The sequence below is a fragment of the Harpia harpyja genome, chromosome W (assembly GCF_026419915.1).
Source record: "Harpia harpyja isolate bHarHar1 chromosome W, bHarHar1 primary haplotype, whole genome shotgun sequence".
Taxonomy (NCBI): Eukaryota; Metazoa; Chordata; class Aves; order Accipitriformes; family Accipitridae; genus Harpia; species Harpia harpyja.
The window spans coordinates 2695745-2717488 of record NC_068968.1 but is presented as its reverse complement, the minus strand read 5'-3'; positions in this window follow the sequence as shown (position 1 = coordinate 2717488).

The window sequence follows — 21744 nt, the reverse complement described above, 5'->3', positions numbered from 1 at the left end:
GCCGTCTTGGGCTTAGCGACCATGAAATGATAGAATTTTCAATTCTTGGTGAGGCAAGGAAGGTGGTCAGCAAAACCACCACTATGGACTTCTGGAGGGCTAACTTTGGCCTCTTCAAGGCACTGGTTGAGAGAGTCCCTTGGGAGACGGTCCTGAAGGGCAAAGGGGTCCAGGAGGGATGGACATTCTTTAAAAAGGAAATCTTAATGGCTCAGGACCAGGCTATTCCCATGTGCCGCAAATCGAACCACCGAGGAAAATGACCGGCCTGGCTGAATGGGGAGCTTTTGCTAGGAGTCAAGAAAAGAAGGAGAGTTTATCATCTCTGGAGGAAAGGGCGGGCAACTTGGGAGGAGTACAGGGATCTTGTTAGATCATACAGAGAGTAAATTAGAAAGGCAAAAGCTCAGCTAGAACTAAATCTGGCCACTATTGTAAGGGACAACAAAAAATGTTTTTACAAATATGTTAACAGTAAAAAGAATCCCAAGGAGAATATCTTTCCTTTAATGGATACAGAAGGGAACGTAGCCACCAGAGATGAGGAAAAGGCCGAGGTACTTAATGCCTTCTTTGCCTCAGTCTTTAATAGTGAGTCCAGTCATCCTCAGGGTACTCCACCCCATGAGCTGGAAGGTAAGGATGAAGAGCATAACATACCCCCCTTAATCCAGGAGGAATTAGTTAGGGACCTGCTACGCCATCTGGACACTCACAAATCTATGGGACCTCATGGGATCCATCCAAGAGTACTGAGGGAACTGGCAGACGTCCTTGCCAAGCCACTCTCCATCATCTATCGGTGATCATGGTCAACAGGGGAGGTCCCAGAGGACTGGAGGCTTGCCAATGTGACTCCCATTTATAAGAAGGGTCGGAGGGAGGATCCGGGGAACTACAGGCCTGTCAGCCTGACCTCGGTACCGGGGAAGATTATGGAACGGTTTGTCTTGAAAGCACTCACATGGCAACTCCACGATAAGAGGGGGATCAGGCCCAGTCAGCATGGGTTTACGAAAGGCAGGTCCTGCTTGACTAACCTGATCTCCTTCTATGACCAGGTGACCTGCCTAGTGGATGAGGGAAAGGCTGTCGATGTTATTTTCCTAGACTTCAGCAAGGCCTTTGACACTGTCTCTCATGGCATACTCCTTGAGAAACTGGCGTCTCGTGGCCTGGATAAGTGCACTATTCACTGGGTGAAAAACTGGCTGGATGGCCGAGCCCAGAGGGTAGTGGTGAATGGGGTGAAATCCAGTTGGCGGTGGGTCACAAGTGGTGTTCCCCAGGGCTCGGTGTTGGGCCTTGTTCTGTTTAATATCTTTATCAATGATTTGGATGAGGGGATTGAGTGCACCCTCAGCAAGTTTGCAGATGACACCAAGTTGGGAGGCAGGGTCGATCTGCTTGAGGGTAGGAAGGCTCTACAGAGAGATCTGGACAGGCTGGATCGATGGGCTGAGGCCAGTCGTATGAAGTTCCACAAGGCCAAGTGCCGGGTCCTGCACTTGGGTCACAGCAACCCCATGCAGCGCTACAGGCTTGGGGAAGAGTGGCTGGAAAGCTGCCTGGCAGAGAAAGACCTGGGGGTGCTGGTTGACAGCCGGCTGAATATGAGCCAGCAGTGTGCCCAGGTGGCCAAGAAGGCCAATGGCATCCTAGCCTGTATCAGAAACAGTGTGGCCAGCAGGAACAGGGAGGTGGTTTTTCCCCTGTACTCGGCACTGGTGAGGCTGCACCTCGAGTCCTGTGTTCAGTTTTGGGCCCCTCACTACAGGAAAGACATTGAGGTGCTAGAGCGTGTTCAGAGGAGAGCAACCAAGTTGGTGAAGGGCCTGGAGCACAAGTCTTATGAGGAGCGGCTGAGGGATCTGGGGTTGTTCAGTCTAGAGAAGAGGAGGCTGAGGGGAGATCTTATCGCTCTCTACAACTACCTGAAAGGGGGTTATAGTGAGGTGGGTGATGGTCTCTTCTGTCAGGTGGCTGGAGATAGGACAAGAGGAAATGGCCTCAAGTTGCGGCAAGGGAGATTTAGGTTAGATATTAGGAAAAATGTTTTTACTGAGAGGGTTGTCAAACATTGGAATGGGCTGCCCAGGGAAGTGGTTGAGTTGCCATCCCTGGAGGTATTCAAAAAGCGAGTGGACAGGGTACTCCAGAACATGGTTTAGGGGGCATGGTTAATGGTTGGACTTGATGATCTTGAAGGTCTTTTCCAACCAAAATGATTCTATGATTCTATGATTAGTTTCAGGGAAGCCCAGTGTTAGTCTTCCTGTCTAGCCTTGCTTGCAGTGCCAGCCTGTCTAAAAGAGCAGCCTGCAATAGGTTGTCCTGTCTGAGGCTGATCATCTGACAGCATCTGGAAACATTAGGGATACATGGTGACAAGCGAGAGCCAAGCATTAACTGCCACATCTGCAAGTACTTGCATGTTTAGGTATGTTCTGAGGACTTCATCTCAAACTGCTTCCACTTCTATACTAATGACCTTCTCAAAGCCTTAACCCTTTGTGAATGTAGGGCTACTTTGAATACTAAACACATTTTAGCTGCAGACTTATGTCTTCAGACAAAGACTGCCACTGGCTGATGTTTACTTGCACAAATTTATATCATATTAGTGACAATTTTGGCTGGAACTGATAAAACTCTGTACTTCTCATTTTTTGCCCACAGATTGCTACAGCTACGCTGCTGAGCACGTAGCTTTTGGTGTGTACCTCCAAAACTGATTTGAAGCCTTTTTTGTGACCTTGTGATCTTGAGCTCTCTGTATGCCACTGAGTCCTCCAGCGTAAGTTTCAGGAGGAGAATGTCCCCAGGGGACAGCTAAGGACTGTGCTAGCTTCCAGTGACACTTTAACAGTGCTCTACTTCTCCTGAGCATGATATGGAAACCTCTGTGACAGCTTGACACAGAGGTGAATCTTCTGTGACTACCCAGGAAGTGTCACATCCAAGTAACACACATCTCTTGGGTCATAATGTAGCATAAATGATAGAATAACATTTATTTTTAAAGCGCAATTCTTATTTTTTTATATGCAGAAAACGTAGTCCTTGTTAACAGAAGCAAAACAGTTTACTCATTGTTTCACTCATAGTACAGAAAAATGCTACTCAGTTCAAAAGTATCTAAAACATGCAGCTACACTTTTCAAATGAGATATGCTTATTAAAATATTTTCCTATGTAGTTTTGCCTTCAGTGTTTCATCCATTTTCCTTGAACTTTTCCTGTCTTTGGGGAAGACTGGCAAAAATGGACAGACTTACAGTGAATTTTTTTTTCTGGTTGCACATCTTCCTCTGCACACCTTTTGTGCATGGGTTTTCCTTCCAGATAATAACAAATTAATTCAAATTTATTGTAGTGGAAAAGAAATAGTAAAAATTGTTACTCGGTTCACCAATAAACTAGCAGATACTGTGCAGTAAATTCATTTAGTTGGGCCATGCAGTTGCTTTATCTCTGAAGAGAATAGAAAGGTAACAACATTAAGAAATACTAAGGTAATCATAGTAAAGGTTTTAAAAAATTAAGTATGACTTCTGTTTTAATTAGCTTGTACAATATAACATTGAGGACAGCTTATTAATGCCAATATTTTTAAAGTTGTGGAGCCTTTCTCATCTCATTACTATGGTGTTCACTGTGATGCTTGCCTATTTTAATTTCTTTTTCCTAAAGTAATCAATACCAAACAACTTTCTCACAGTAAATATAAATGTCACACATTTTATATATATAGTTACATTGGGATTTGCATATATTTTCAACTGTTTAATGTAAAGTTGGAAAACTAGGTTACACATGGGTGAAAATTTTTACTTTAAGCAATTTACATAATTCTTACTGCAGTCTGAGAAACATACCTTCTCTGATTAGCAGACATAGCAGGAAGAAAATAGAAAGCACTTTTTAAAGACATCTCTAATCATATGCAATAATCTAATGAAAACTTTGTTCATTCATGGTGTGAAAACCCACAAATGATGATTCATATTTTCTCTCAGAGATTTAATCTCATTATAAAACACTTCACTGGCAGAAGTCTTTCTTTATCTTTCATTTCCCCTTTATAAAACATTTTATTACACTGCTATATAACTTTCATTGGTTGAACTATATGCTTTCAATTATACTTCAAGTCCCTTTTATCAATTGCTGTGATTATCTGACTTCTATGGTGTTCTTGACGTCTTTTGATTCCTAGAGCAGTTTGGGGGCTAACAGTAATCAAAAAAATCTAAATGAGAAACAGAACTTATTTAAAGCAGCACATTCTGGTACACAGTGTAATAAATTATATACTGCATATACTACTGGTGCAGTAATTATATGTTGAATGTAGCCTGCAAAGAAGGCAGGCAGTTTGGAGGCTTAATATATAGAAGGTTGATGGGTTTGATTTTCCGTATTCAAGCAAAATTTAGCTGTTATTTTTCCAGACAGGTTGCAAATTGTTGGCGATAGGAGAAAAACTGGCAACAAAACTTCGACCATGGGAAGAGCAGACTTTGGGCTGCTGAAGGAACTAGTTTGCAAGGTCCCCTGGGAATCTGCTTTTGAAGGAATTGGGGTGCATGAAAGCTGATCACTTTTTAGGAGCCATCTCCTAAGAGCACAGGAGCAGGCAATTCTAAAGTGTCAGAAGTCAAGCAAGTGGGGCAGAAGGCCGTCTTGGCTGAGCAGTGCTCTTCTTCGAGAACTTAGGCAGAAAATGAAAGTCTACGGACATTGGAAGCAAAGACAGGCGGCATGGGAGGACTACAGAGATGCTGTTTGCCACTGGAGGGAGAAAATTCATGCGGCCAAAGCTTGATTAGAGTTCAAGCTGGCCAGCACTGAGAAGGACAAAAAAAAAGGCTTTTTAAAAAAAGAAAACAGTAAAAATGGCAGGAGAAATTCTACAAAGTTAAATACCAACAGTAAAATATTTTCATTGAAATAAGATCATTGAAAAAGATTAAGATATTTAAAAAATAAGAAATGTCTGTTTCTGTTGTTTCTCTTCCCTCTTCTTTAAAGAAATCACTTAAAATTGAGCAATTTTGAAGTCCATAACTTTGTGGTTTTAAGCAATGAATTATCATTTTCATCCTTTTAAAAATGAAATTTAAAAAAATTCATTACAACAAATTATCATGGTTTCAGCCCAGCCGGTAACAAAGCACCATGAAGCCGCTTGCTCACTCCTCCCTGGCCCCGGTGGGATGAGGAGAAAATATAAAGAAAAGCTCGTGGGTCAAGATAAGGACTGGGAGGGATCACTCCCCAATTATGGTCACGGGCAAAAGACAGGCTCAACTTGGGGAAGAAACAAAATCAATTTAATTTACTACCAATCAAATCAAAACAAGGATAATGAGAAGTAAATCCAAACCTTAAAACACCTTCTCCCCACCCCTCCCTTCTTCCTGGTTCAACTCCACTCCCGGTTCTCTCTCCCTCCTCCCCCCAGCGGTGCAGGGGAACAGGGGGTGGGGGTTGGGGTCAGTTCACCACACCTTGTCTCTGCTGCTCCTTCCTCCTCAGGGGGAGGACTCTTCACTCGGCCCCTGCTCCACCGTGGGGTCCCTCTGTATTGGGTTTGTGTGGCAAGGTTTTGGTAGCTGAGGGGTTACAGGGGTGGCTTCTGTGAGAAGCTGCTGGAAGCTTCCCCTATGTCCGACAGAGCCAATACCAGCCGGCTCTAAGACGGACCCGCCACTGGCCAAGGCCGAGCCCGTCAGTGATAGCGGTAGCGCCTCTGCGATAACATATTTCAGAAGGAAAAAAAGTTGTGGGAGACACAGAAACAGCAGCCGGAGAGAGGAGTGAGAACATGTAAGAGAAACAACCCTGCAGACACCAAGGTCAGTGAAGAAGGAGGGGGAGGAGATGCTCCAGGCGCCAGAGCAGAGATTCCCCTGCAGTCCGTGGTGAAGACCATGGTGAAGCAGGTTGTCCCCCTGCAGCCCATGGAGGTCCACGGTGGAGCAGATATCCACCTGCAGCCTGGGGAGAGAGGACCCCACGCCGGAGCGGGTGGGTTCCCGAAGGAGGCTGTGACCCCGTGGGAACCCCGCGCTGGAGCAGGCTCCTGGCAGGACCTGTGGAGAGAGGAGCCCACGGAGCAGGTTTTCTGGCAGGACTTGTGACTCCGTGGGGGACCCACGCTGGAGCAGTCTGTGCCTGAAGGACTGCACACCGTGGAAAGGACCCATGCTGGAGCAGTTCGTGAAGAACTGTCTCCCGTGGGAGGGACCCCACGCTGGAGCAGGGGAAGAGTGTGATGAGTCCTCCCCCTGAGGAGGATGAAGCGGCAGAAAATAACGTGTGATGAACTGACTGTAAACCCCATTCCCCGTCCCCCTGTGCTGCTGGGGGGGGGTAGGTAGAGAATCCGGGAGTGAAGCTGTGCCTGGGAAGAAGGGAGGGGTGGAGGGAAGGTGTTTTAAGATTTGGTTTTATTTCTCATTACCCTACTCCGGTTGATTTGTAATAAATTGAGTTAATTTTCCCCAAGTTGAGTCTGTTTTGCCCATGACGGTAATTAGTGAGTGATCTCTCCTCTCCTTATCTCGACCCACGAGCCCTTTGTTATATTTTTTCTCTCCCCTGTCCAGCTGAGGAGGGGGAGTGATAGAACAGCTTTGGTGGGCACCTGGCATCCAGCCAGGGTCAACCCACCACACCCTCCCACAGGAGACAGTCCTTCACAAACTTCTCCAACGTCAGTCCTTTTCACGGGCTGCGGTTCCTCACAAACTTCCCTGGCGTGGGTCCTTTCCATGGGCTAATCTTCAGTCACAAAGTGCTCTAGCACGGGCTTTCCCATGGAGTCACGGCCATCTTCGGGGGCCTCCGCTCCACCATTCACCTCCATGGGCTGCAGGGGGACAGCCTGCCACCTCACCACGGGCTGCAGGGGCATCAACCTCCTCAGGTGCACCTCCTCCCCCTCTTCCTTCACTGACCTCGGTACCTGCACAGGTGTTCCTCTCACATTCCAATCCCCCTACTCACTACCGGTTCCCCTTTTTAAATATGTTCTCCCAGAGGCGCTAACACCGTCACTGATTGGGTCAGCCTGGGTGAGAGGCAGTTCTGACTTGGAGCCAGGGGAGCTTCTAGCAGCTTATCACAGGAGCCACCCCTGCAGCCCCTCCCTCGCTACAAAAAAAAAAAGCGCCACACAAACCCATAACAATGGCAAAAGGCCTCGAGGGCAAGACTTATGAGGAGTGGCTGAGGTCACTTGGTTTGTTCAGCTTGGAGAAGAGAAGGCTGAGGGGTGACCTCATTGCACTCTACAACTTCCTCAAGGGGGGCAGCAGAGGGAAGGTGCTGATCTCCTCTCTCTGCTGACCAGCGATAGGACATGAGGAAATGGAATGAAGCTGCAACAGGGGAAGTTCAGATTGGACACTAGGAAAAGGTACTTCACTGAGAAGGTGGTCAGTCACTGGAACAGGCTCCCCAGGGAAGTGGTCATGGCACCAAGTCTGTCAGAGTTCAAGGAGCATCTGGACGTTTTAGGTAGTCCTGTGAGGAGCAGGGAGTTGGACTTGATGATCCTTATGGGTCCCTTCCAACTCGAGATAGTCTATGATTCTAAAAAAGCCATACATAAAACTTTCCTTCAGGACTATTTGTTGCCTCTTTCATGAAATTTAAACCTTGATCACTGAAGTGGGGAAAGGCTTTTACACTTTTACGCTAACCTGAGCAGCTTTTTCCATTTTCCAGCTAAAAGTGGACTGTTTAGAGTGACGTGGCAGGGTGAGTATACTTACCATCATCATCTCACTGCTGTAACAAGTCTGATGATGACTCTTGTGCTCCCACCAGTTACCCTGATTTAAGAAGCTGAGTTCAGTCAGCTCACAGAAGGACCCAGCCTGAAGGGGAGTCTGGGACCACAGCCAGGAGCAGTGGCTGGGGGCTGCAGGGGAGCAAGACTTCCACCTTTCAGCCATGGAGAGCTATAGAATCAGTTGAGCCACCAATGAAAACAAAGCCTTCTTATTGCCACCCTGCTCAGTTAAAATATCTGAAAAACACAGAGAAAGGAACAAATTTCAGTGAGAATATTGGTATCTGAAAAAACTCCAGGAGAGTTCAAAAGCTATGTGCTCTACCAAGGAAGCAGTCTCCCTAGCAGGTGTAGCCCTAGATGCACAGTATGCCGGAATATGGAAGTCTGTAGGTCAATGGCAGGTCCAATGGATAACAGACTAGAGAGGAAAAGAAATTTTTTTCCAATTTTATCTCACAAAAGTAGATAAAGCAAAATACTTATATACTTTTTCAGTGGTGTTTCCTGGGTTTAATGTTCTTATTCATATTTTTTTTGTTTTTAATTTTTAATCTTAAGTGAGATTTCAGTGTAATTGAATTGCAAGAAATTATTTCCCAAACAGTTGTATGGACAATTTAGAAACTTAGGCAGAAGGATAACTGTTTTCTCTGTCACAGCAGTGGAAGGAGGAGGGCTGAATCTTTGTCTCAATAACAATTCAGTCCTTGATGAGCTGTTGGGACAGTTCAGATATGTACTGCTCCCTGTCAAAACCATTTGCAAGTTTATAGTATCTTGCCATTCAAGAAATGAATCTTAAAATGCCCCGGGTTGCAAGCTCTGAGTGTAAATGCCTATGCCCTTTACAAAAGTTCTGACAGATATTTTTGTTGTGTATTTTTGGTGTGATTTGTAGATTGCTTTTTCTGCTACATCAGAACTTTGACATTTGCTGTAGTACATTTGCTTGTTTGGTGGGTTTTTAATTGTTTTTTTTTTCTTTGAGCTTACCCTTCTGAATCTCCCACAAGTCAAAAATCAGTGAAAATTTCCACTGTATACAGCTAGTCATGAAATAATAACCTGTTTCTCTTTGTGCCCTTCTACTCTTCCATTAGTTTTGATTTCACAACCTTTAACAAGAGATCAATGGATTGAAGCACCAGTGCCAGTAAGCCTGCTTATCATTTTGCATTTTTCAAAGATTTAGACAGGAGGAAATAAATTTTTCTTAACTCAAGATGAGCTAATTAGCTGCTTCTGCTTATTCCAATTGGATTTGTAGGTTATAACCAGTGCACTTATCAGATCTAGTCTGTCTATACATAAGGTAAGGACTGCCATGGTTCTATCTGCAAGGGCAATGATGGTTATTTCAGAACAGCATACTCTCATATGCAGTATGTCTTGCCTTCATATTCCAGTCACTGAGCTTTTAAAGAAATATAAGCACTCAAGTAAGCAGATAACAGAAGGATAAAGACAGATGTGAAGGTAGAAAGAACTGACAGACAAAAGGGGGAAAGAAAGGGTGAGAAGAAAACATAGAGGCTCACACTCCAGTGGCATTTGTGAGAGGAGGGAAATGCATTCTAGAATATACACAGTCCTTTGATGTACGCACTTCATGTAAGCACTTCTCCCTTAGGGATGGTCACATTGTGAAGTGTAGAAATACATTTCTACTTTTATTTTGCAAAGCTTGTAACCCATAATATGTTCCTAGTAAAATCTCTTCTCCCTGCTCCCTTCCTCCTTTCATTTGCCCCTAATAACTAAATCATCCTTAAATAACTAAATAGCACTCTAATTAGATGACATAAATTTAAAATCTCCAAGTTGCCATCTAATCCTAAGAGATAATAAAGTCTGAAGGTGTCAGAATTTTCAGCGTAAAACTACAACTTCAGCACTTACTTTGGAAGGTTTCAGCCTTGGCAGAGTTAAACATCTGTGATTAGCAGAATTAAATACCTCAGGCGCTGTTAGGATCTACAGATGAACAACCCTTTGTTTGTGCTCTTGCAGGCCTTCATCTGAGAGATGTGCTCAAAATACGCAGTATACTCTAAAAGATGTAGTTTAGCCATGGCCATAGCAGTGTCTAGCATGAGTCAGGGGCTTAATTGTTCAACTTGGGTAGCAGCAGGTTCAATTTCCTTCTAAGCATGAGGATTCAAAACCCTAGAAGTAAACACTGACTACCAGGAAATTGGCTTTTGAAATGGAGGGATACTATGACTCAAACGTTGAAAACTGTCCCATTTGCTTGGCATTATATAGAAATTAGACAAGTAGAACTGACCAAGTTGTTTAGATGGTCCACTGAAAAAGAAAATTTGGACTCTAGTCCTTAAACTAACTTTTCTACCATTTTACATGCACTGTTATGCAAGTATTTGAACGCTGCCTTGAATAGAAACATGATTAAGAATATGCAGGAATTAGGATCAAAATAAGAAAAAGTGGTTTGTGGAAAAATGCCAGTATTCATTAAATTTGTATCTGTTATCAGTTTTCTGATAAATTTTCTAACATCTGGTCTTATCCTTTTGTTCAAAGCATTTATTACTTTTTTGACAGAAATCTATTGTTGTGGTTTAAGCATGTGTAAGTGCAATATACAATTTCTGCATATTAGATTAGTAAAATGCTTCTGTATTTTTAATAACTCTCACAGAATTTATATTTTTATAGACAGAGTGATATACTGCAATAGGAGTTGTGTAAGTTTCAGGAATTTTCCTTAGTTTCCAGTCAGTGAGTTTCCAATCTTTAGTGAGTTGATGAAAAGCACAAATTGCAGAGTCATCACTACCTGCTCTAATGAGCTTAGCTGAAATACACTGACATAATGGAACAGATCCCTTTTCCACCAAAATTAACAGTTTTCTACTGACTGCAAAATGGGTGAAGACCAGGCTGTGCAATACTTGTTTTTCTTATCTCTGTACAAAAATAGTTCCCATTCAAAATATTTTCTAGGTCACTCAGCTTCCTCTTAGGTCCTTTTTATCTGCTACTCTGATAATATTTAATTTGAAGTTGTGCTAAAGGAGAAAAACTGAGAAAACACTGTACTGAAGGTTGCGAGGTAAACTGGTTCAGTAGGCACATAAGAATATAAATCTGAAAACTTACAGTTTTCTATATATTTCTATATTCATTGAAAATCAGACACTTAGAAAATACCTCTAAGCAATGATCTTTTCCTAAGGAGATTTACTGGATGACCTAATAGGTAGTTCTTTTTTGTTCAGTCCTAGACTCTCCATACAAATAAAACATCTATGGATTTAAGAAATAGACTTATCAAGTAAAGAATTTTGCATGTAGTCCTCATGCTTCTTTACATCATCTTCATAATATTTGCAGATATCATCAAAGAAACTAAAATTTATTTAAATCATCTAAAATTTATCAAAACAATGTACTTTCTCCTCACTTTAAAAGAGGAAAACCACAGTTCCTAGATTTAGGCATAACAATATTGGGCATTTGTCCCGATCCAATATCGGGGAGGGTTCTTAAACGATCCCAAGAGCGAGATTAAGACACAAACGAGGTCAGATGCCGTACAACCTTACAAGTTTTATTTCCTATAACAACTGATAATAGCGACAGGACAGAGGGAAGAAGAAAGGAAAAAGAGGCAGACCTAAGCAAGAGAACGGAAGAGATGCAGCAAGACTAGTTACCACCACCACGAAGCCAGCAGCGTCCCGTTGGCTCGGTCTCGGTGCAGGTGATGGGGGTCCAAGTTCCAGGTTCCAGCAGACGATGACTAAGTCCCAGTTCCAAGCGCTGATTTTCAATCCCTTGCAGTTCCTTTCAGTTCCTTTTTCAGTCCCTTTCAGTTCCTTTTTCGAGGGAGGAGTACGCAGTTTTTCCGAAGAGTCCAGCCATTTCCACAGAGACTGCTAGCTTCAGGTGGATATGGTGGTTTCTTCAGGGCCTTCAGCGCGTACTCCCCACAGCAACAGGATGCTGAGGCTGGCAAATGGTCAGCAATGTCGAGACAAACATAGTCCAACACAGTCTCTTACAGCATTGATTTCCAAATGATGACATTTCTTCTCGGATTTTGTTTTTAATACACTAAAAGCAGGGGAGGATGTATAGCTATTTAGAGTCCCTCTCTTTCTTTCTGAATAGTAAATAGGCATGTGAACTGCATGTGTTATCTTAGATTTACTACATCTGAACACATTGCTTCATATGTGGGGTGAACACATTTTTAAGACTTGCACATGCTAAACACTTGGAAATCTCAGGCAAATGCACTGAACTGGGCAGTATCAATGGCAGTAACTAAACTCCTTTTAGCCTCTACTTCATCACAGAGTTGTTTACTTGAGACAGTGTTCCTGAATCATCAGTAGCCAAATTAAAAGTGTTCATTCAGATAAAAATTCATAGATGAAGCTGATTATTAATATTCTGTTGATGTAAAAGTATCATGTGACACTGAGTGGCTGCCATCAGACATGAGTAATGGATGCTGGACATTTCATAGAGCCATCTGCGATCATCCTGTCATCTAGCACTTCGAAAGAAAAGCACTTGCAATATCAAGGAATGGTTTGCTAATATATATCACAATTGGAATAAACATTTCTTCTTATTTGTTCAGGTCATGTTAATATAGCTTATCTGTTTATTTTAAGTCACTCTTGCTCTTGGCTGAATACAGTATAGACGGGAATACATTCTGTCTTCATTTGTACCTTGTAACTGTACCTTTGAAAATGAAATTTTATGACCAATACTTGTCTACAATGTAGCACATACAGTAAGAAGTTGTTGTGTATCCTGACTGGTGTAAATTGGCATAGCTCTACTGAAAGGATTGTCTAGCGTTCAAATATCAAAGAAAATATATGTAATATATTTAAGCAATATTAGAAAAAAGTATATTCCTACTCAATTCCAATCTACTCATTAGCACTTCAGAAACAACCTTGATTCCAAGTATTAATGTTCACTTAATCAGATGAAATTATATAGGTGTGTGTATTGGGTTTGTGTGGCAAGGTTTTTGTAGCGGGGGGGGGTTACAGGGGTGGCTTCTGTGAGAAGCTGCTGGAAGCTTCCCCTATGTCCGACAGAGCCAATACCAGCCGGCTCCAAGATGGACCCACCACCGGCCAAGGCCGAGCCCATCAGCAACAGTGGTAGCACCTCTGTGATAACATATCTAAGAAGGGAAAAAAGTTGCGGCGGGCACAAAAACTGCAGCCGGAGAGAGGAGTGAGAACATGTAAGAGAAACAACCCTGCAGACACCAAGGTCAGTGAAGAAGGAGGGGGAGGAGGTGCTCCAGGTGCCGGAGCAGAGATTCCCCTGCAGCCCGTGGTGAAGACCATGGTGAGGCAGGCTGCCCCCCTGCAGCCCATGGAGGTCCACGGTGGAGCAGATATCCACCTGCAGCCTGGGGAGAGAGGACCCCACGCCGGAGCGGGTGGGTTCCCGAAGGAGGCTGTGACCCCGTGGGAAGCCCATGCTGGAGCAGGTTTTCTGGCAGGACTTGTGACCCCGCAGGGGACCCACGCTGGAGCAGTCTGTGCCTGAAGGACTGCACACCGTGGAAGGGACCCATGTTGGAGAAGTTCATGGAGAACTGTCTCCTGTGGGAGGGACCCCACGCTGGAGCAGGGGAAGAGTGTGAGGAGTCCTGCCCCTGAGGAGGATGAAGCAGCAGAGACAACGTGATGAACTGACCGCAACCCCCATTCCCCGTCCCCCTGCACCACTGGAGGGGTAGGTAAAGAATTCGGGAGTGAAGCTGTGCCTGGGAAGAAGGGAGGGGTGGAGGGAAGGTGTTTTAAGATTTGGTTTTATTTCTCATTACCCTACTCTGGCTTGATTGGCAATAAATTGAGTTAATTTTCCCCAAGTCGAGTCTGTTTTGCCCGTGGTGGTAATTGGTGAGTGATCTCTCCCTGCCCTTATCTCAACCCATGAGCCTTTTGTTATATTTTCTCTCCCCTGTCCAGCTGAGGAGGGGGGAGTGATAGAGCGGCTTTGGTGGGCACCTGACGTCCAGCCAGGGTCAACCCACCACAGTCTTATTTGGGTTTTTTTCTTTTTTCTTTAAAAAAAAAAAAATCCTCAATTCCTCTGAAAACTTTTAGCACCAATGAGACTGGATTTTATAAGATCCACTGTTTTATAGAGTGATTTTTAAAAGCTGTGCAAAGCACTACTATCAATAATTCAAAGAAGGGATTTGTTCGTACCTAGCTCATATGTAATAAATAGTATGACAGTTTTCTCATTAAAATTGAAATTTGGGGACAGCAGCCACATTAATTCAGGTAGCCATTTATAGTTCTGCAGCTTGGAAACAGACTGCATTTGGAAAGCAACAATCCTATTGTGTGTCTCTTATCAGAAGCAAATTGCTGTGATGTTGCATCTACAAAAGGATTATCCAAACTGATGGAAATTTTTCATAAAATGTTTTAACAAATACTTTTTTCTATAATTGTGCATAAAAAGAGGAAAAAAAATGTGGCCAGAGATTGGTTAAATATAATTTTAAGTGTTGCTATGATATATTGAAACTTCATGCAGAATTCATTCCAGAATTACAGAGTACAAAAAGTGAGAAAGCATTGGGAGACATTTTCCTTTCTATAAAGCCTGGTCAAAACTGTGCCTTCCACATTTTTTAGACTTTTGTTTTCTTTCCATGTGCCATGAATAATTCTGTAAAGATGGCCCTATGGAGAAGAGTACACTGAGATGCAGGATGTTGCTGCATTCTCTTGCTAACTGCTGAGTAACTCTAGGTAAATCACTGCATCTCTGCTTCAGTTCCCTTTGTGTGAAGCAGAGACTGCTTCCACCCTTCTTCTGTCTTTTTTTTTCCCTAGAAAGTATTTATTCCTAAATAATCTCCTATTGTATCTTTATACAAAATGTGGTGAAACCCTGACTTTAACTGGACAATTTGAATTAATTGGCCAAAGATCAAACACAGCTGTCCAGATTTATCGGTTTTAATTCAATACTTTACAGTTGTGCCAATAATAAAGATTAAAAAAAGAGGTAGAGATTAATCTCAGATTATTTGTCAATAATTTTAAAATAAGTAAATAAATGTGGTTCTCTGGGTGTTAAATCTGGCTTATTCTGCCATAAAAACTTACAAGTTTAGAGTAAATTGCCTTCAACTGAATATGAGCCATTCATTAACAAAGTGTCATGGGAACAAATAGAGTTATGTTTTCCACTACTCAAAGTGTATTAACCTTTCTTTAGTCAGCCCTCTCCCATTTATGAAGTGAAACCATCAATGCTTTAAGGAATGCTAACAATCTTTGAAATGTGCATGATCTAATTTTTCACCCAGATCACAGAGAACTGAAATTTGGAAGACTCAGAACCTAAAAATTACTTGTTCTCCTCCCTTCCTTGGAGAACCTTGGTTTATTTTTAAAATTAAGATGGAATAAAAGTTCTCAGTTTCAAAACAAAAAACAAAACCAAAACAAACAATCTATTTGTTGTTCACTAATCAGTTGTACAATACTGCTGCCAAAGCTAATTCTTTGGAAAAAAAAAAAAAAGACAGGGAGAGAGAAGGAAAGATACCCCAGAAAAACCTGTATACACATGGGTTGCCACTTTTCCAGGACACATCTCTCAAGAGCATGCTGCACACTTTCACTAGCCCTCTAGCTTTTAAACTCTCATTCTTTATGATGAAGATGACAGACAGCAGATGCTTCATCTTGACCATGAAAGAGAGGGAAAAGTGTGACTCTGGATGTTCTTAAGAAAATGAAGATTGTAATCAAAAGACACTTGGGAGATTAGCATAAACACTGTGTTCAAAGCACATTAAAAAATGGAGAAACTCATTAATGTTATAGCATATGACTACTCTCCAGGGTTAAAGAAACATGATAAAGTTTATGTTAGTGTAGATACAAGCAGACTACCAAATAAATAATTCAATTAATTCGACCTCTGTCTCTTATTGTGAAGAGCCTCTCCTTTATTCCTGAGGCATGTTTCTTTTTTTTTTTGTTCCATGGAAAAACAAATAGCTGAGCTTGCTGAGCATATGTGCTTGTTACCAAGATTTGTTATCTGTGAGCTAGTATACAAGCCAAAGAACATTAAAAATAGGCAAGCTCTTCAACTCCCATGAAAATTAGAAACCAGATAGAAGTGCAAGGGAGAAATAGAGAATGGCAGGATATATTTTGAAAGATGAAAGGAACCTAGAAGAGCAACAGTCTAATTAAACCAGAAGTGGATATGCTGCAACCAGAGCACTCTTCTGTAAATGATACATCGTTAAAAGACATTAAAGCTTTGTTCCTGAGGAAAATTATTACTACTAAAATAAGAGATGAGAAAAACATGAGAGAGAGACTAAATTAATGTTATAAACTCCAACCCCCTAAGAATAATGATAAAGGACTGGAAGAAAAATACCTTTTAAATAAACTAATTCTGGAAGACATCAGAGAAAACAAAATACAGACAATTAGAATGAAAAAAATAGCTAGCATTAAGAGCTACAGTGTTGATTATTATTTTCATATCTTATACTATACTATTCATATGATCAAAATATTCTTCATAAACTTGACCAAGGTGCCAGAGCGTTCACAGTACTACACAGTAATCTTTTATTGATGCATGGGGGCAACAGAGGGCAACTTTCCAAAAGCAGTCATAATTTTTGGATACTGTAGCTTTTAGGTATCCAACATAAAATAAGCCTGTTTTCTAGGCAAGCTAAGTACTCCCTATTCCACCTGACATCTGCAGGATCTCCTGTGACATCTTCTGAGCCTGGGGCATTACTCTCTGGTTACAAAAAATGGATGCACCCATTACCTGTAGACAGTTCTGCAGCATGGGCTGTAAGTCATGAATCACAGAAGTCCATGGCAGGGCCAGAAGTAGAAGGATTTATACCTGACTACTTTTTTTTTTTTTTATTTTTCACAGCTTGATCCTCCTATTCGGCTATGTTATGGATAGCTGCAACAAAAAATTAGGAAGCAGGTTCAGCAAAACATTGCTGAGAAGATGCTGTAATAGTGATCTGATGCTTTTGCTTCCTTTTGACAAGCATATATTAAAATACAAATGTTCAAGTGTAACTGAACTATATGTGATACTCAAACATTTATTAGTAATGTGCAAAAGTCTAGTAGATAACCTTAAACTCTGAAACAGGAATAATAACTAAGGTCATTTGTAAACAGATGGTTCCATAAATGACCCCAAATGAATAGTGATTCATCAAAAGTCCATTCCAGGAAGATGGAAATAAATTTTCCCCCAGTTTTTTCACTAAAGCAGCTATTTTTACAATGTGGTTTTATTTGCTTGGATGAGGGCTTGCACTGCAGAGCAATTTGCAAGGTTAAGTATGCTGAATGGAAAAGCAAGGGTGTAAAAAATTGGTTGTTGTGAAAACATACTAGTATTTAAAAAACTACATTTCAGCACAGTTAATTGAGATGTGCTTGACATTCAAAAGAATCAAAATATTTTGGTCCTTAAGTCAACAGAGGAAAAAGAGAAAATAAAAGACACAAGACCCTAGTCTCTCTCAATGTGATCTATTGCAACATTATTCATCTCAAATAGTCCCTTCTCAGCTTCCACCAGAAAAGAATATGGATTATATTTTCTTAGATTATACATTTTTAAGAAGTGACTGTGTTCTCCTTGCTTGAGGGAGCCCCAGGGATCACAAGGATTCTGAGTACTATATCTGCGTAACTGATAAATAGTTGCATTTAATTATGTTAATATAGAAATAAAGAAAATTGAATAGTAAAACCAGTAACTATCAAGTTGACATTTAAAAAAAGTCAATTTAGATCTCCACAGACTATTGCTATGGCAGATGGTATTTGAAGAAAGACCAAAACCAAGCAGAATTTAGGCTTGCTGCAAAGGCAATATTCTTGCTGTGAGCCAAGTCTCAGGAAAGCTCAAGATGAAACAGCTAGTTCAGAAACACTGAGTAAGATCATGAGCATATAGTTAGTCTGTAAACTGAAATGACAGTTGTTAGATAGTGGGCTGATCTACTCTATGTTCAGATCTTCAGAGGGTTTGCAGGAAGCAAAACCAAAAATGTTGTCATAGTACAGGTAAAGTGCACAGAAGAGAAGCAGGAACAAGCAGATGAAAAAGGGATCACTACTCTCCACAGGACCTGGAGGAAGTCACGTACATACCTTTGCTGTGCAGGCACTATGGGAAATTTAATCTCTTTTTTGTTGTCTACATTGTAGATTCACTGTACTTGTTCTTACTATATCCAAATTAAGCTTAATTTAAAATGTTATTTCATATGCAGTCTTAGCAATTCTTATGGAAGTACTCAAACTGCAAAATATGAGATTGTTCAGCTCTCAAGTTATATTCATGATCTTAGGACTAGTTTCAAGATACAGAGTTGGTAATTCCTCGTGTTAAACAAAAATTCCCTGATATTTGCCCTGATATTTGAATGGATATAGTTTTTAAGAGTTTGAGTTGTGATATATTCCTTTGAGAAGCTTCCTTTTGCTTTTTACAGTAATTGTTACCTGCATAAATTTCACAAGAGAGTTTGATGTTAAACTGTTGGATATGACGTGGGTCATGTCTAATACATTTGAATAGCAGAAGCATTCTCCAGCCTTTTTGAATGGAGTAGTAGCAGCAGCACATGTATTGAGAGGAGATTCTTGAGTCTCTGAAAACTGACTCTAGTGACCCTCTAAGAAGTACTCCTGTTTTACCAGGATGCTCAGCATAGCACATGTAGTTAGAAGATCAGTAACTGTCAGGCAGAGCCTTGGAGCGGAAACAAAGGGGTGAGGAAAATTGTAACAAAAACACAGGTAGGCAAGGCAGAATTTTTAGACAGAACTTCTGTCACCAAAAATGCAGGAAGAGAAAAAAAATCTTTCTTCAAGACCAAATGGACTCATGAGAAACCCTGACAAAAAGAATGGAGGCAGCAAATCCAATACTGATGAAGAAATGCAGCTGGGGTCAGTTTATATTGTGCAACAAAGGTGAAACAAGCCATGGCACAGACTGAAATTGCAGTCCATTGTGGAAGGAATCAATTCCTTCAGTGCTGCACTTATTGATATTAGTTCATAAAAGTAAAAGGAATTTATTCTATTCTCAGATAATCCATGCCCTTGATTTATTAATATAAATACTGAGCTGCAAATGTAACTATTTAATACTTTAAACTGGATGTAGAGCCTTTGGCCAAAGTAAACCTCTTCCTTACACTGTGGTGTAAAGAACCAAGTGGTTTTCAGTGAAGCAGTTTAGTATACATAAAGGTGTAAGTGAAAACAGCATTTGGCCCACTGAGTGCAGTTTGCGGGGGATTCCTAAGGATTTTGAAAAATTATGTTTTTACACATCAGGAGTTTTAAAACAGCTGAGGACTCTGCTTTCCACTTGTGCAAAATGAATGCTTATTGAAGATTAAAAAATAGCATTAAAGGTCAACAAAGGCCCAACATTTAGGTTACAGAAATGTTTTCAGATAACGTATATTGAATTAAAAAAAGATGGTGTGATTTTTTTTTATTACATTTTTCCAAAGAGAAAAATATTATCCTTACAGGATTTGTAACCTAGTGGAATGTATGAAAAATAAAACAAGAAGCTGACAGGAAGTTAAGTCAAATTTGTGCTGATTGGATGTCCTAAGAATGTGTACCTTCTGTAAATCGATTTGAAGCTCTTTCTTATAAGTGGCATTTTTATTATATAGAAGCTTAACTAGTATATAAAAAGTATCATTCTCCAAGATGTCATCTTTCAAATTCTGTCCCTTTTTCACATTCTTGGATGGGGGGGTGGGGGGGGGTGGGTAAGAAAGGGGAGCAGGAATTAATTTCATGGAAGTATGTTATAATCTGAAGGACATTACCAATCTCTCTGGGGGAAATCTAAAGGATGTGCACCTTAAAATGACACCTAGTAAGTCATTCAATCTAAAGATCTTAATGAAGCTTACTTTTCTAGTATTAGAGTCTATAGTGTTAGTTTATCCTGATGTCCTGTTTTGCTCTTTGTCTGTAAATGATATAAAATAATATGGCTTTGGAGTAGCAAGGATAGTTAATGTTCTTAATGACTTCCTTTGCACTGTAGTGATAGGGCAATTGCTACATAGCATAACTCATCTCTAAGTACTTTATGAAACTGAGCTTTAGAATTGATTTTTATAATCAAGTAAGAAAGAAAAATAGCCATCAGCAAAATCTGTTGCTATATTTAAGTGGTGTTACCAAGGGGAATGCAATGCTACAGATCTGTGTACAGTGATTCTGATTCCTCGTTTCATCATATATTCACTCATGGCCAGTGCTGGCCTGAATTTGGGTCACACTGACAATTAGCATTCACTTTCAGCTGATGGTTGCTTTCTCAGTCATCACAATTAACTCCTGGTTTAATCTAGTTTCTAGAGTAGGATATTCTCTTTAACAGTGGCCCTAATAACGGTATCTCTTATTAACGTTATGAAGACTATGCTTCTATCCCTGGTCAAGAGTCAACCCCCTTTGGGGGGTAAGGCTGGAGAATGTGGCACTTGTCTTACTCTTCTTGACAGGTTCTGTAGAGGAATAAACATCAATGGCCCCTCACTCGTATTTGCATTCTTATCTTTGGGGGATGCAGCCTTCAAGGAAGCAAAGAAAGGATCATACTCAGCCATTGAGACTTTCCACATTGCTGTCTATCTGGATGAAAGCAGCAGACTTGTTAGTCACAAAGCAAAAAAGGAACTGAGTTCATGAAATGGGGATAGCTAAGAACTGTCATTAACTATCTTCCTAAAAAGGACACAAAGCATGTGTCAGACTTACTGTTGGCCCAATGGATAGGTGAAATCTTGCAATCAACATTAAGAGGGGAGAAATGAAAGGGAGAGAAGAGCTACTTACAATGCCATGTTACCTGCACTGTTTCAATAAATTACACTGTTTCTTTGTACAGATGGTAAATGTTATCACATCTACAGCTCTTAACTGTGCATCCAGTGCTGATGTTCATAACATGTCTCCTACAAGCTCAAAGCTGAACGATTTGTCATCTCATTAAGTCCTTTGGAGACAGTTATGCCTCAGGGGGCTCAGTCAATCAACAGCAGTAGAGAAGAGCTGCATTTCAAATTTTCTTATTTAGAGAACTTGAACAAGCAATGAAAGTGGGTGCAAAATACTTTTAAATTAAACATGCAATCATCATAACTTGGAATCTGAACAGATGACATTCAAAGTTGAGCAAATTGCTTAGGTTTCAGAAGAAACACCAGAGTTAATCGGCAATCAGAGATCGCTCAGCTGGTATGCAAAACAGAAATGGGGAAGAAGGGCAGCAAAATGACTAGGAAAATGGTGGAGATGAACAAGTGAAAGAGATCATTCAATCAGTAATATCACCAGCAAAAAGTGCAGTTATACAGTTGTCATCAATTGTTTTGTGTACATCAGCAGGGGAATACCCACAGAAACTGTTAAGGTAATTTGCACCGTCTGGGCGTCCAGTTCAGACTCAGGGAGTCACTTTCACACTACCGGAGACTTTTCTGCTAGGACCCAAGTCCCTTCACAGAGGGCGGTTCCAGTGAACCAACGGGCACCCCAATTGACTCCTTTACACACTCACAGACTCACACATTCATTCGGACAGTATTATCCCCGCAGTTTGCCTCCTAAGTTTCCCGCAGCAGAGTCTCAGGTGCCAGATTATATAAAAAAAATAATTTAATTGAGTGGTACAGCAGTAGGAACAGGTCAAGCTGGGTGCCTCCAAAGAGGGAAAAGAAATCCCTGGGCAATTATACCCTTACAATCTATGCACCCTCCCCTCATGCACTCTTCACGTACCTTTTGGTCCAATGGTGATTTCTGGTCTGGGATCTTCTAACACCTTATTGGATTCCTTCT